This window comes from Neovison vison, chromosome 7 (genome assembly GCF_020171115.1).
Source record: "Neovison vison isolate M4711 chromosome 7, ASM_NN_V1, whole genome shotgun sequence".
NCBI lineage: Eukaryota > Metazoa > Chordata > Mammalia > Carnivora > Mustelidae > Neogale > Neogale vison.
In genome coordinates this window covers 116,704,296-116,716,669 of record NC_058097.1, presented here as the reverse complement: position 1 = coordinate 116,716,669, position 12,374 = coordinate 116,704,296, and positions in this window count along the sequence as shown.

The following is a 12,374-nucleotide window of genomic DNA, read 5'->3' as shown; positions in this document are numbered from 1 at the left end:
TTGAGTTTATATGTTTAAAATAGGGTTTATAGCGACTTTAGCAATGTTAATTAACTTTAATAAAGTTTTATAAGTTTTGTTACGCAGATTTTGCCCAACTTTCATTTGATAACTTCCTGGACAGTTTATAGTTTTAGTGCTACCGCAAATGGTTGCCACAGTTTTCATATTATAATTTCTAACTGGTTGTTTTCAATGTTTGGTTGATTATAAGTATTTGAAATTAATGTAACAGTGTTACTGGATTATCTTAATAATTCAAATATTTTAGGGGCTCCTGGGTGGCTCAGTGGGTTGAAGCCTCTGCTTTCGGCTCAGGTCATGATCCCAGGGTCCTGGGTTCGAGCCCTGCATTGGGCGCTCTGCTCAGCAGGGAGTGTGCTTCCTCTCCTCTCTCTCTGCCTGCCTCTCTGCCTACTTGTGATCTCTGTCTGTCAAATAAATAAATAAAATCTTTAAAAAAAATAATTAAAATATTTTATAAATTATCCTGGATATTTTATTTAAATTAGAATACTATCTATTAAAATAATAATTCAATTTCTTTCCTTCTTTATACTACCAGCTTTTCTTGTTGTATTGCATTGTATATGATTTCCAGCATAATATTAGATGGAGTGAATAAGTGAACGTAGTAAATATCCCTGAGTTTTCCTGACTTTAGCAGGAATGCTTCTGATTTTTAAAAGTTGAATGTGGTGTTTGTGAGAAGTATTTTATTAGAATAAGAATATTTCCTTCTTTGCCTAATTTTTAAAACCTCTTATTATAAATAGTATTGTATTTTATCAACTAATTTTTCTCTTTGATATAATCATTTGATTTTTTCCCTTTAATCTTTAATGTGATACATTAAAAAGGTATTCTGGGAACATATAATGGCAATGGCAATACATGAGAGTCATAAACTTCTTTAAGTAGTTACACTTAACCTCCATTAGCTGACACCATTAGACAACCTTTTCTATATAATGAAACTACCACTGGAAGCTTTGCTCTAAGGTAATAATTGTCCAGAGAACTGTCAACTCTGGTTGGCCCTGAAATGAGCTCCTTACTATAGTTCAAAGGAAAAGCTGGCTTGCTTGCTTTTTTTTTTTTTTTTTCCTTTGATTTTCCTGGATGTTTTGCCTCTCTCTACCTTCAAACATAGGTTGAAGTGAGGAGTAATTCTCTTGAGTCATGGGATCAAACAAAGCAATTTAGAACAAATTGCATTCACTTCATGCTTTTACATTAAGCTTTGAATTTATGGACTGCTACTGAATATGGCTGAGGTCTCAGGAACCTTCATGCATTTATAGGCAAGCACAGGTTTTCAGCTAACCTAACTGGTTGGGCTCCAGTTGTAGATGCCATCTTCACTCATGCTTGCTTCTCTAGGTCACCTTCTCTACCAGTCTCAGGGCAGGTTTATGTAGTGCACTCTGGAATCCTAACGGCTAAAACTAGGGGTGACTGGGCAGACATGATAATGTCATATGAAAGCTTACCTGCTCTGCAAGTCCCCTCTGCTGGAAGGGACAGAAAACAGGGATTGATTCTCTCCCTCGGTAGTGAGTCTGCACACTCTTGCCAGATACAACTATGCCTTTACAACAAAAATAGACTCAACAAAGAGGACAGGATCATGAGCAGCCCGGAGCACAGCTTTCTTGGCAGCCTTCATTGAAATCCAGCTGACTTTTATTTGGTTTTCATTGTGCCTACAAAAAGGACAGGCAGGATTCACCGCCTGCCAAAGAGCCCTACTTCCCCTTTGAAGCAACCTTATCAGAGAGGCACAATTGCTGGTACCTTTCAAACCAGCCCCTGGAAGGAAAGGAAGAAGCAGTGCTTAATCTCCCTCAGCCCTACACCAGTCCCCCAAACTATCACCCCCCCCCAATACCAACATACATGCCAAACACTCCTTTGAAGGTAATCTGTGTCTCTGGTCTAATGTAAGAGAACTGAACCTGTTTCAAAGGTGCTACCTAAAACTCTCTAGCCCCTGATCCATATTTTCCTTGTCATCTGGGGTATGTGCAGGGAAAATGCATAGTCATGTGTATTTTTTATCTTTTTTTATCTTTGTTTATTTTCTGTCAATTATGTTTTTTAAATGTTTAATTTATCTATTCGACTGACAGAGATCACAAGTAGGCAGAGAGGTAGGCCGAGAGAGAGGGAGAAGGAGGCTCCCTGCTGAGCAGAGCGCCCGATGTGGGGCTTGATCCCAGGACCCTGGAATCATGACCCGAGCCAGAGGCAGAGGTTTTAACCCATTGAGCCACCCAGGTGTCCCTTTTCTGTCAATCAAATGTAAGTTCAAGGTCTTTCAGGGGAATTTTAAAATATGGTTTTGTTACTCTATCCATGGAACCTAGAATAGTGTTGGTATATAGTAAGTGCTCAATAAACATTTATTAAATGAAGAAAGAATAAAATAATGCTACCTTCACAGTATCCAGCATGGTGCTTTAGTCAGGTACTTGCTGCAAGGAATTATGTAAATGCAGGCTAATTCATGGAATACTATGGTCTCCTACAGTATGTTATTCTCAAGATTTATCTGATGAATGTGATAATCTGAGCTAGAGGGTGCTGCTTCAAATTTATAATACTAAAGTGGGATGAAAATAACACTAGGTAGATTTGAAGGATGGGGCATTTCTGTCTACTTAACTCCCTTCTCCTTCCATACCCCTTCCCCAATGCCCTAAATCCAGAAATACGTGTGAATCCAGAATTATGGGGACAGGTGAGTTCTCTCTGATTGAGCTGAAAATCTTATAAGAGGTTACAGAGTTGCTAGCTCTTATCCTTCAGTAAAGAGAAAACCTAATGGGATCAGATCTGTTCTAAACCCAATATTTCAGAGAAGACATCTGAGCCACCACAATGTCCTCAAGACTTAGAATTGTTAAATAATGTCTACTACAAACATTTAGGAGACTCAGTTAAAGTTCCCTATTGAAAATAATCAATCAACCTGCCAATTGATCAGATTTGATATTTTGTAAAGAAGAAAAAGGAATTGGCATTATTTTCCCCTTCTTGGGACTTTTCAGAAAGAAAACATATACCACGGTGAGCCTGATCCTTGCTTTTCCCCCTAAATCTTAGGAAACGATTGTGTGCGTGTGTCTCTGTATGTGGTGCAGTGAAAGTATATGACTGCGGCTGTATGTGCAGCCTGTGAGAGCACATGCATTGTGTGCGTGCGCGTGCGAGTGCGCATGCCCGTGTTCACGCATGCGCAAGTGTTGCCACATTTCCACCTTCAACAGATAACCATCTGTTATCTGCCTGATGTCTTTTCAGATATGAAGATGAAGCCCTGAGTGCATGTGGATACAGTCTTCCTCACGGACTTAAATTGGTACTATTGTCATCATAATGAGTTGCAATTACTCTAATTTTCCTTTATACGTCTGAAAGCACAGGAGCATAGCTCTTTCTTGACTCAGACCAAAATGTTGTTGCAGAAAATAAAATTACAGAAGGGCACTTAGAATGTAACCTAAAGTTTGAAGTTTCAACTTTGGTCTCTCATGGCTTTGAGGAAAGAAAGTTTGGCTTTTTGGCAGCCACCCCGTGACATACGGCTAATGGGAAAGGTTCCATCCCTGAGAGAAACAGGATCTGAGCGATGTGAGCTGAGGGGCCCTGGGACGCGATTCACTTCTGAAAGTGTTTCAACTCATGAAGCTTTAAGTTAATGCTAAGATGTCTTCTGCCAGTTTCATTTTTTTTAAGTTTATCACTGCTCCTATGAAAACACATGTAATCCAGAGGCAGTAAGATTTTAAGCTGCTGTAAATTCATATCTTAATGTGATTTGCATATTAAAAGCTTTCCAAGAGACAGATCAGGGCGCTTGAGGCTTGGTGGGGAAGAGGGATATGCGAGGCTTTGGGATTCATTAGGCCAAGAGACTGACCCAGGCCAGGGAGCTGGAGGGGGAGGGAAAAGAGGAGAGAATCCAATTAGGGAAGGGAAGGGCGTACTCTGATGCAAAATAAGGCTTATTAGCTATGTGCTCATCTTAATACTTGTTTTTACAGTCATGAGCCTACGAACTGCATGGTAAACATTATAATTAAATCATGTGCATTTGTAATTATCATATTATACTAACAGAATCAGAAGGTACCGTATGTTAAGCATCAAATGAGGAAAACGCATTGTCCTTTAAGTCCTCATTTTAAAGTGACTGCAGATTGCTAGGTGAGAATTTATGTTTTTTTGGAATGTTTAAGATTATCAGATGTATAGGAAAGGCAAGTATAAAAGCCTCAATGTGTGTCAAATGAAAGAGGCTCTGGAGGAGAAAACTGGGATAATTAGAAATTAAAGTTTGCCTAAAAATGAAAATGCCAATCTGTCGATTTAACAAGGATAAATGTAACTTCCAAGATAAGTGGAAACCAGCATGTCTGCTCACGATGGGTTGGCGCCCTGGGAAGGAGAGTGATCTGGGCTTGTAAAATGTGCCTTACACTCCCGTGATGTGGTGGGCGTGAGAACTGACTCAGTCCTGGGCCAGCCTGTGATCTGGAAATATTTCCTTGCCTCTGTATACCACAGCTATCATATCTGCTTTATATTTCTACAAAATGGAGGGAAGAATACTTACCCTACAGAGTTATTATGATGTCATTGCATAAAGAGAACAATAATACAATACTGAAAGGGTTTAGACACTCAGTAAATGGAAGGTTTTATCATTACTTTTGTAATTCAAATAGATGATGACATCAGTCTCTGACAGTCTGATGGGACCATCAGACTGACGAGGTCCTTTTTCCCTGAAACAGTGTTTGGATAGAAACTTAATGATGTTTAATAAGTTCATAAGTAGTGCATTCTACCTTTAAATTGTAGCCCTCCTTTAATTCATGCACTTGGTTTAATGTTTACAGTTGAAGGTTAAGGAATTGTGGAATGATTATAGCAACAGCCAGAAAAAAATTAGATTTTGCTTTGCTGGGAAGCTCCATACAATATTAGCATACTAGTAAACTGCCCAGATTCCAGGGTCCATTCTCAACTCTACTCCAACAAAATGTACCTTGCCATTATCCCAACATGATCAGAATCGTGGAGACATTTTAATGCTAACTAAACTTATAAAAGATGTATAAGTTAATCTGAATGTCAATGTGTTAATATCTATGAGGGATGAGTATGAAAATATTTCCAAAAACTAGACTGTTCTATTATTTTATCAGGGGCATTTTCTTCCCTTTGAAATCTATATACTTTGTAGACTATGAGTAGACTAGAGAGAATGCTATTTGAGCAACAGGAAGTTGATTGTCAAGAGAAGTGATTCATGCTACCTTCATGAGGCCTAAAGACATAAATCTCCTTATAACGAAGCAAGGATTTTGTTGTGACCTTTCTAATCCACAAAGAGTCATTACACCCCTCTGTATCAGAATCTATTGTCAAAATACTGTTATAATGACGGACTTTCCTATGACTCAGTGGATTACCACAATAAGGATGGATTTAGCTCACACATCTTTGGATCAGCAATTTAGCCTGGACTAGCCAGGTGGTGCTGATCTTAGCTGAGTTCCCCCTCATGTCTGGCAGTTGGTTGGTGGTGAGCTGAGGTAATAAAGTTGACCGACCCATGTATTTCTCATCTCCATCAGGACAGATGGAATATGTTCTCATGATAGTGTTACAGGGGGAAATGGGTCCCCAAATACAAGCCCATTTCAAACTCTGCTTATGTTGTATTGGCAAAGCTACTGCCCAAGGCAAACCACTTAGCCAAGCCCAGAGCAATTATGGAAGGGCATTGAAAGTTACATAGTAGGAGCAATAGATCTAGCGAAGTATTAGGAATGAGGGCAAGTCACCCCAAAATATATAAAGAACTTATACAACTCAACACCAAACAAAAACAAAAACAATCTAATTAAAAATAGATAGGCCCGAATAGCCATTTTTTCCAAAGAAGAGATGCAGATGGCCAGCAGACACAAGAAAAGATGCTCAACATTATTAATCATCAGGGAAATGCCCACATTTCCACGTGAGACCACATGAGATACCATATCACCCCAGTCAGAGTGGCTGGTATCAAAAAGATAAGCAATAACAAGTGTTGGTGAGAATGTGGAGAAAAAGGAATCTTCATGCACTATTGGAGGAAATGTAAACCGATGCAGTTACTATGGAAAACAATGTGGAGTTTCCTTTAAAAATTAAAAACAGAAATACCGGGGCACCTGGGTGGCTCAGTGGGCTAAGCCTCTGCCTTCGGCTCAGGTCATGATCTCAGGATCCTGGGATGGAGTCCCGCATCACGCTCCCTGCTCAGCAGGGAGCCTGCTTCCTCCTCTCTCTCTGCTGCTCCCCCCACTTGTGCTCTCTCTCCTTCTCTCACTCTCTGTTAAATAAATAAATTCTTAAAAAAAAAAACCCCAAAACAGAAATACCATATGATCCCGTAATTCCACTACCAGGTATTTACCCAGAGAAAATGAGAGCACTGAGATATATGCACCCCTGTGTTTACTGAAGCATGATCTGCAAAAGCCAGTATATGGAAGCAACCCATGCCCATGGGTAGATGAATGGATAAAGATTTGGTTCATATATAAACAGAATATTACTCAGCCATAAGAAAGAATAACATGTTGCCATTTGTGACAACACTGGTGGACCTAGAAGGCATTATGTAAGTGAAATAAGACAGGAAAAGACAAATATCATATAATTTCACTTATATGTGGTATATTTAAAAAAAATTTTAACAAATGACCAAACAAATGAAAAACATAAACAGCCATAAATACAGAGAACAAACTGGTGGCATCCAGAATAGAGGGGCTGAGGGAATAGGCAAAATGAGTGAAGGAGAGTGAGAGGCACAGACTTCTAGTAATGGAATAAATAAGTCACAGGGAGAAAAGTTAGCGAATAGTCAATGGTATTATAATAGCATACGGTGATAGACGGTAACTACACTTGTGGTAAGTGTAGTACACCATATAGATTTGACAAATCACTATGTTTGAATATAACATTCTGTTTCAAATGTACTTCAATTAAAAAAAAAAAGAATTGGATCCATTAATGCAATCAGTTGATCACATTCTGATCAGAGTCCCACTTTGCTGCACACCTATTTTGACGCTGATATCCATTCTTTTTTTTTTTCCCTGACATTCATTCTTTCTTAGTTTCGCTGCTGACTGTTTCATGCTATAGACTGATGCTCTGTTTCTCTTTAATGTAACACTTTTTTCTGATTAAAAATAATGCAGGCTCAGGGCACGCAGGTGACTCAGTCCTTAAGCATCTGCCTTCGGCTCAGGTCATGATCCCAGGACCCTGGGATCCAGCCTCCCATCAGGCTCTCTGCTCAGTGGGAAGCCCGCTTCTCTCTATCCCAATCCCCCTGCTTGTGTTCCCTCTCGCTGTCTCTCTGTCAAATAAATAAATAAATAAAAATATTTTAAAAAATAAAAATAATACAAGCTTATTATAAAAAGTTACAAAACTTAAAAACATCTCACCACCTGGAAATAATCACTATTGACTATTTAACAAAAATCTTTCAAGATTATCCTGTTTTGTTTTATTTTTTTTTGTCCTGTGTGATTTTTCTTTAAATTAAAAGTGGTATATGTTTTCTGTGAAAACAGAGAGATACAGAATAGTACTATCAAGAAAATGACAATTATCCATCATATTTCCAACGCCAGGAAATAACCAATATTAGCATTTTACCACATTTCCGTCAAGTAAGTTCCTCTCTAAATAATTTATAAATTCCTCTTTAAATGCATTTCCTCTTTAAACATATATATAATTTGCAATATATTTACATATATTGACATGTTGCACGTATACTTTGTAGCCTGTTTTCTTAAAAATATTACATAAATTGTGTTTTTGCACTTAAAATTCTTCAAAACTGATTTTAATGATTACATTTTTGGGATATATACTACACTTAAATATTCCTCAGTTATTATGTATTATGTTATAGCCCATAATTAAGTCCACCATTCAACCAAATTTTTTAATTTCTTGCCTAGTGCAAGGCCCTATTTTGGCAAGGAGAGTTAAATGATTACTAGAACAGTAAGGATTTCTGTTTTAATGTGTTTTCTTAAATAAGGTTGCAATTAATATTTTATGTGTACATCTTTGTCCACATTTCTAATTACTTTTGGGATAAATTCCTAAAAGCAGCATTAATAGGTTAAAGGATATGAATATTTTTTACACTGTGTATACATACTGCTCAAATGGATTTTTAAAGAGCAACATTCATTTATGCATGGGAATGAGCGTGTATTGTCTCCCTGGACCTTTACAAACAATGTATACCTAATTTTTTTTTTTAAGATTATTTATTTATTTATTTGACAGAGAGAGAGAGAGAGAGAGAGATCACAAATAGACAGAAAGGCAGGCAGAGAGGTGGGGGGAAGCAGGCTTCCCGCTGAGCAGAAAGCCCGATTCCGGGCTTGATCCCAGGACTCTGGGATCATGACCTGAGCCGAAGGCAGGGGCCCTAACCCACTGAGCCACCTAGGCGCCCTGTGTATACCTAATTTTAAAGTAACTTCTTGCTTAATATTTTTGGTTACTATTTTGACACATTTTCACATATTTATATCCCTCCTTTATTCTTCCTTACTAACTGTTTTAATGATTTCTCATTGATTGATATGGGCTTTTCACATATCAAGGCTATAAAGCCTTTTCTGCCATACATGTACCAAATGTTCTTCCCTTCATTATTCATCATTACAGTTGTGACATAAAAGAGGTTTAAACTTTTATTTAGCCAACTCTATTGATTGCTTCCTTTGAGATATCTCTCATTAGTTTTAAGCATGGAAATTTTGCCTTAACAAGGATTAGGCAATAATTCATTTATATTTTCTTCCATTTTTATTTCCTTTTTAGTAGGAGTCCTTAATTAATCTAGATTTTATTTTGATGTTTAGTTTTATAGGAAGATCTAAATTGATTTCTTTTTTCCTCATAAACCTAGCCTATTTTCCCAGAACCATTTATTGAATAATTGACCCCTTCATCACGGATTTATGTTGCTTCCTCTATCATATACTGACCATAAACCTGGAGCCCAGGGTCTACCTGCAAGCTCTGTTTATTGGTAAATTTTACTTAGCACTTGTTGGATATTCAGGGGCAGTACAGAATTGCTAGATGTGGTCTACTTTTAGAAGAGTCCAGGGTCATATATAGGTGAAAAAAATTATGACTTTGGGTTTTTAAAAATCAGGGCTTAGATTCTGGTTCTACAAACCACTGACTATATGAGCCTGAGAAGGCCATTCAACTTTTCTGAAACTTAGTTTCCTCATTTACAAGGTAGTGACAAAGAATACCCTCTTGACATGTTGTTCTATAAAGCAAGATAACACAAGGTGCAAAAACTTTGTGAAATGTAACACCAATTGCCAATGCTAATTTATAATTAGGATAGCTATAATTTGGGCTGTAGATTCATTACAAAGCCCTACTGGGCATGGCTGGTTTTGCGTTCTTATAAATCCAGATATAGAAACCTGAAAACAGAAAATGAAGCCAGCCAGAACCCTGCTCTATTATTTTAGAAAGAGGACTCTGAGGTCATTCTCTGGAGAGCATTTCCCGTTTTGTTCTATGTAACTGGAAATCAATGCTGTAAATACCAAGCATGGTGGGTATTAATTAATGAGGTCATGTGTAAATGCCTCATGGAAATGCCTTATGGAAGATAGACAGTAAAGCAATTAATGGGAACTCTATAGAAAGTGACTTAAGTAGCAGCACAGGAAGACTCCAAACACATAAATGTAGCCTTGAGAAACTATTTCACCAGGAAGAAAGAAGGGCATCCTTTGAAAGACATGACTTCCCCCTCAAGCCTGTGAACTCAGCATTGGCTAGGTACACAATGATCCGTGCCAAAAATACAAATTCACAACCAAAACAACTACCCAAAAACTTACACCAGAGTTAATAAGCTTGGAGAATCAAGAGGAAACAAGCTTCATTTACATTTCCCTGCGGATCTAGCTTGAGGAAAAAGTGTCTTGCCATGTCCAGAACTTTTTGAACGTCCAACCTTGAGAAAAAAGTCCTCAATGATCTGCTTGATGGAGATCCCACTGCTCGTACAATTTCCCAGAGTTACCTCTAGGGAAGATTTAGCTTATGGATAAAGTCGAAAGGGACAATCGCATCTACATGCTCAACGTTGCATCTGTTTAATGGTCAATTAAAAAAACTAATATTCACTCACCACAGCAGGCTTATAGTAAATGTTCAATCCATGAGAGTTGAATAACTGATGCAATCTCTAGATTCATTTCTATGACTACTTATTGAGACTTTACTCATGGGATGACTCTTTTAGGCATGATAAGGATTAGATGTACGTTTTTACCCCAAGGATCTAGTAAAGGAGAGGATATTTACATCCATGAGTACAATAAAAGATACAGTTATAGATAACATAACATGATATAAATGAGGTATTGCAGGAAATCAATGCAAGGAAAAACAGACAGGTATGGGAAAAACATGGAAGACTTTCAGAGGAATTATATTTATGACATTAGAGAGGGGGCATTTATGATAGAAAATACATCATAAATAATGTTGTAGTGACACAAAAGTGAAGGGGATAGAAACAAGAAACTTAACAGATAATATAAAATATCAGTTTGTGACAGACCTATGAGTATCATGAATATCAAGTATGAAGTTCTGCTGGGAGGAGGACCCCCTGTAAGAGAAATTCCAGTCGTCTGAGAACGGTAGACTTCAAGAAGATTCTGATCTATCCCTCCCTTAGATAGGATGCTCTCTGAGTGTGTATACTGTGTCTCGCACCCGTGTCCTAGCCCTGTGCTTTGTAAAGTGTGGAGGCTCCATAAAAGAGAAAAGCAGGAATAGAAAGCAAATAACCGATACAGAATGTATGCCCAATCAATGCATACCTCCCAGCAAGGAAGAAAGTGTAGAAGAGTGGATAATGTATTAGACTCAGGCCCTCAATTTGCCATTTTCTAACTGGGTGCACTTTGCTAAGGCAAATAACCTCTTCCGGTTTCAATAGACTGCTCTAAGGACACAAGGAGGTTGAATAGCCCTCCCTTCCTGTCCAGATAGAATAGGACTTACATGACCAGTTTTTATTGTCATGAAATCATATGGGTTCAATCATACACAACAAACTTTCTATTTCCAGAGGAGGTGTCTTGTCACTAAGGCCTTACATATATAAGAGCCCATCAGGAAGGGGATATGGCCCTAACTCCCCACAAGAAAGAATTTCCTCTACAGATCGAGTCCACATCCGACTTTAGCTGCCAAAGCAGTTTCAAGGATGGAGAGGTTTATTTTACCCACCCTATTCCTGATCCCACCAGTGAATCTTCAGTACTTCTTTAATAGCATCTGCTAACCATGTAGTCTCCCAACTGCTTTCTATTCCAAGCCCAAATATAACTGGTGAAAATATGTAATGATACTCCTTGTTTCTTTCTTGTCTCTCTCTCTCTCTTTTTTTTTTGCCTCAAATTATGCTTTTAGCCTTTATCAAAACAATGTATGATGGTACCTTGTAGCATATGTTGAAATTGAGTATTAATTACAGGAAGAACTAATATTTATAAGATATTTTCTTACAGCTAATTTTCTTTTACTGATGTATCTACTGGGTCAACTAAGGACATGGGTCTCATCTTGTCTGCCCAAGTTCATTGCTGATCTATACAAAAATAGAGAATTTCAGGGTTTCCAAAATGTATGTAGATGAGGGTCTAAAATATAAATAAGTTAAAAGTACTGTTTGACCAGTCGCTCTTCACAGTTTCATAGAAGGCTGGATATTACAGAACTGGATTTCAACGCTGATCCTTTCTATGCCTCCTGTGTGACCTTGGGCAAATCAGGCAGTCACCTTAGATTACAGTTTCCTCAATTGCAGGAAAGGAGACTACAAATGTCCATCCTCTATCACATCATTGATTGATTCAATAAACAGTGGGGGAAAAACTCTTTCACAATCTGTAGAGAACCAGACATATGGAAGAGATTACGAATGGCAATGCCCCCAAACCTTCCCAGACACTCTTTGTTTCTACTTCCCTTCAATTGTTTTTTTCCCCTGTTTCAGTAAGATATAATTGACATATAACATTATATAAATTCAAGGTGCACAACATAAAAATTTGATATATGTATATATTGCAAAATGATTACCACAGTAAGTTGCACATCCATCATCTCACATAGTTACTATTTTCTTTCTTTTTTGTGATGAGAACTTTTAGGTTTACTACCTTAGCAACTTTGATCCTACAAGCTCACTCTGAAGGAAATGAAATCACTATCCT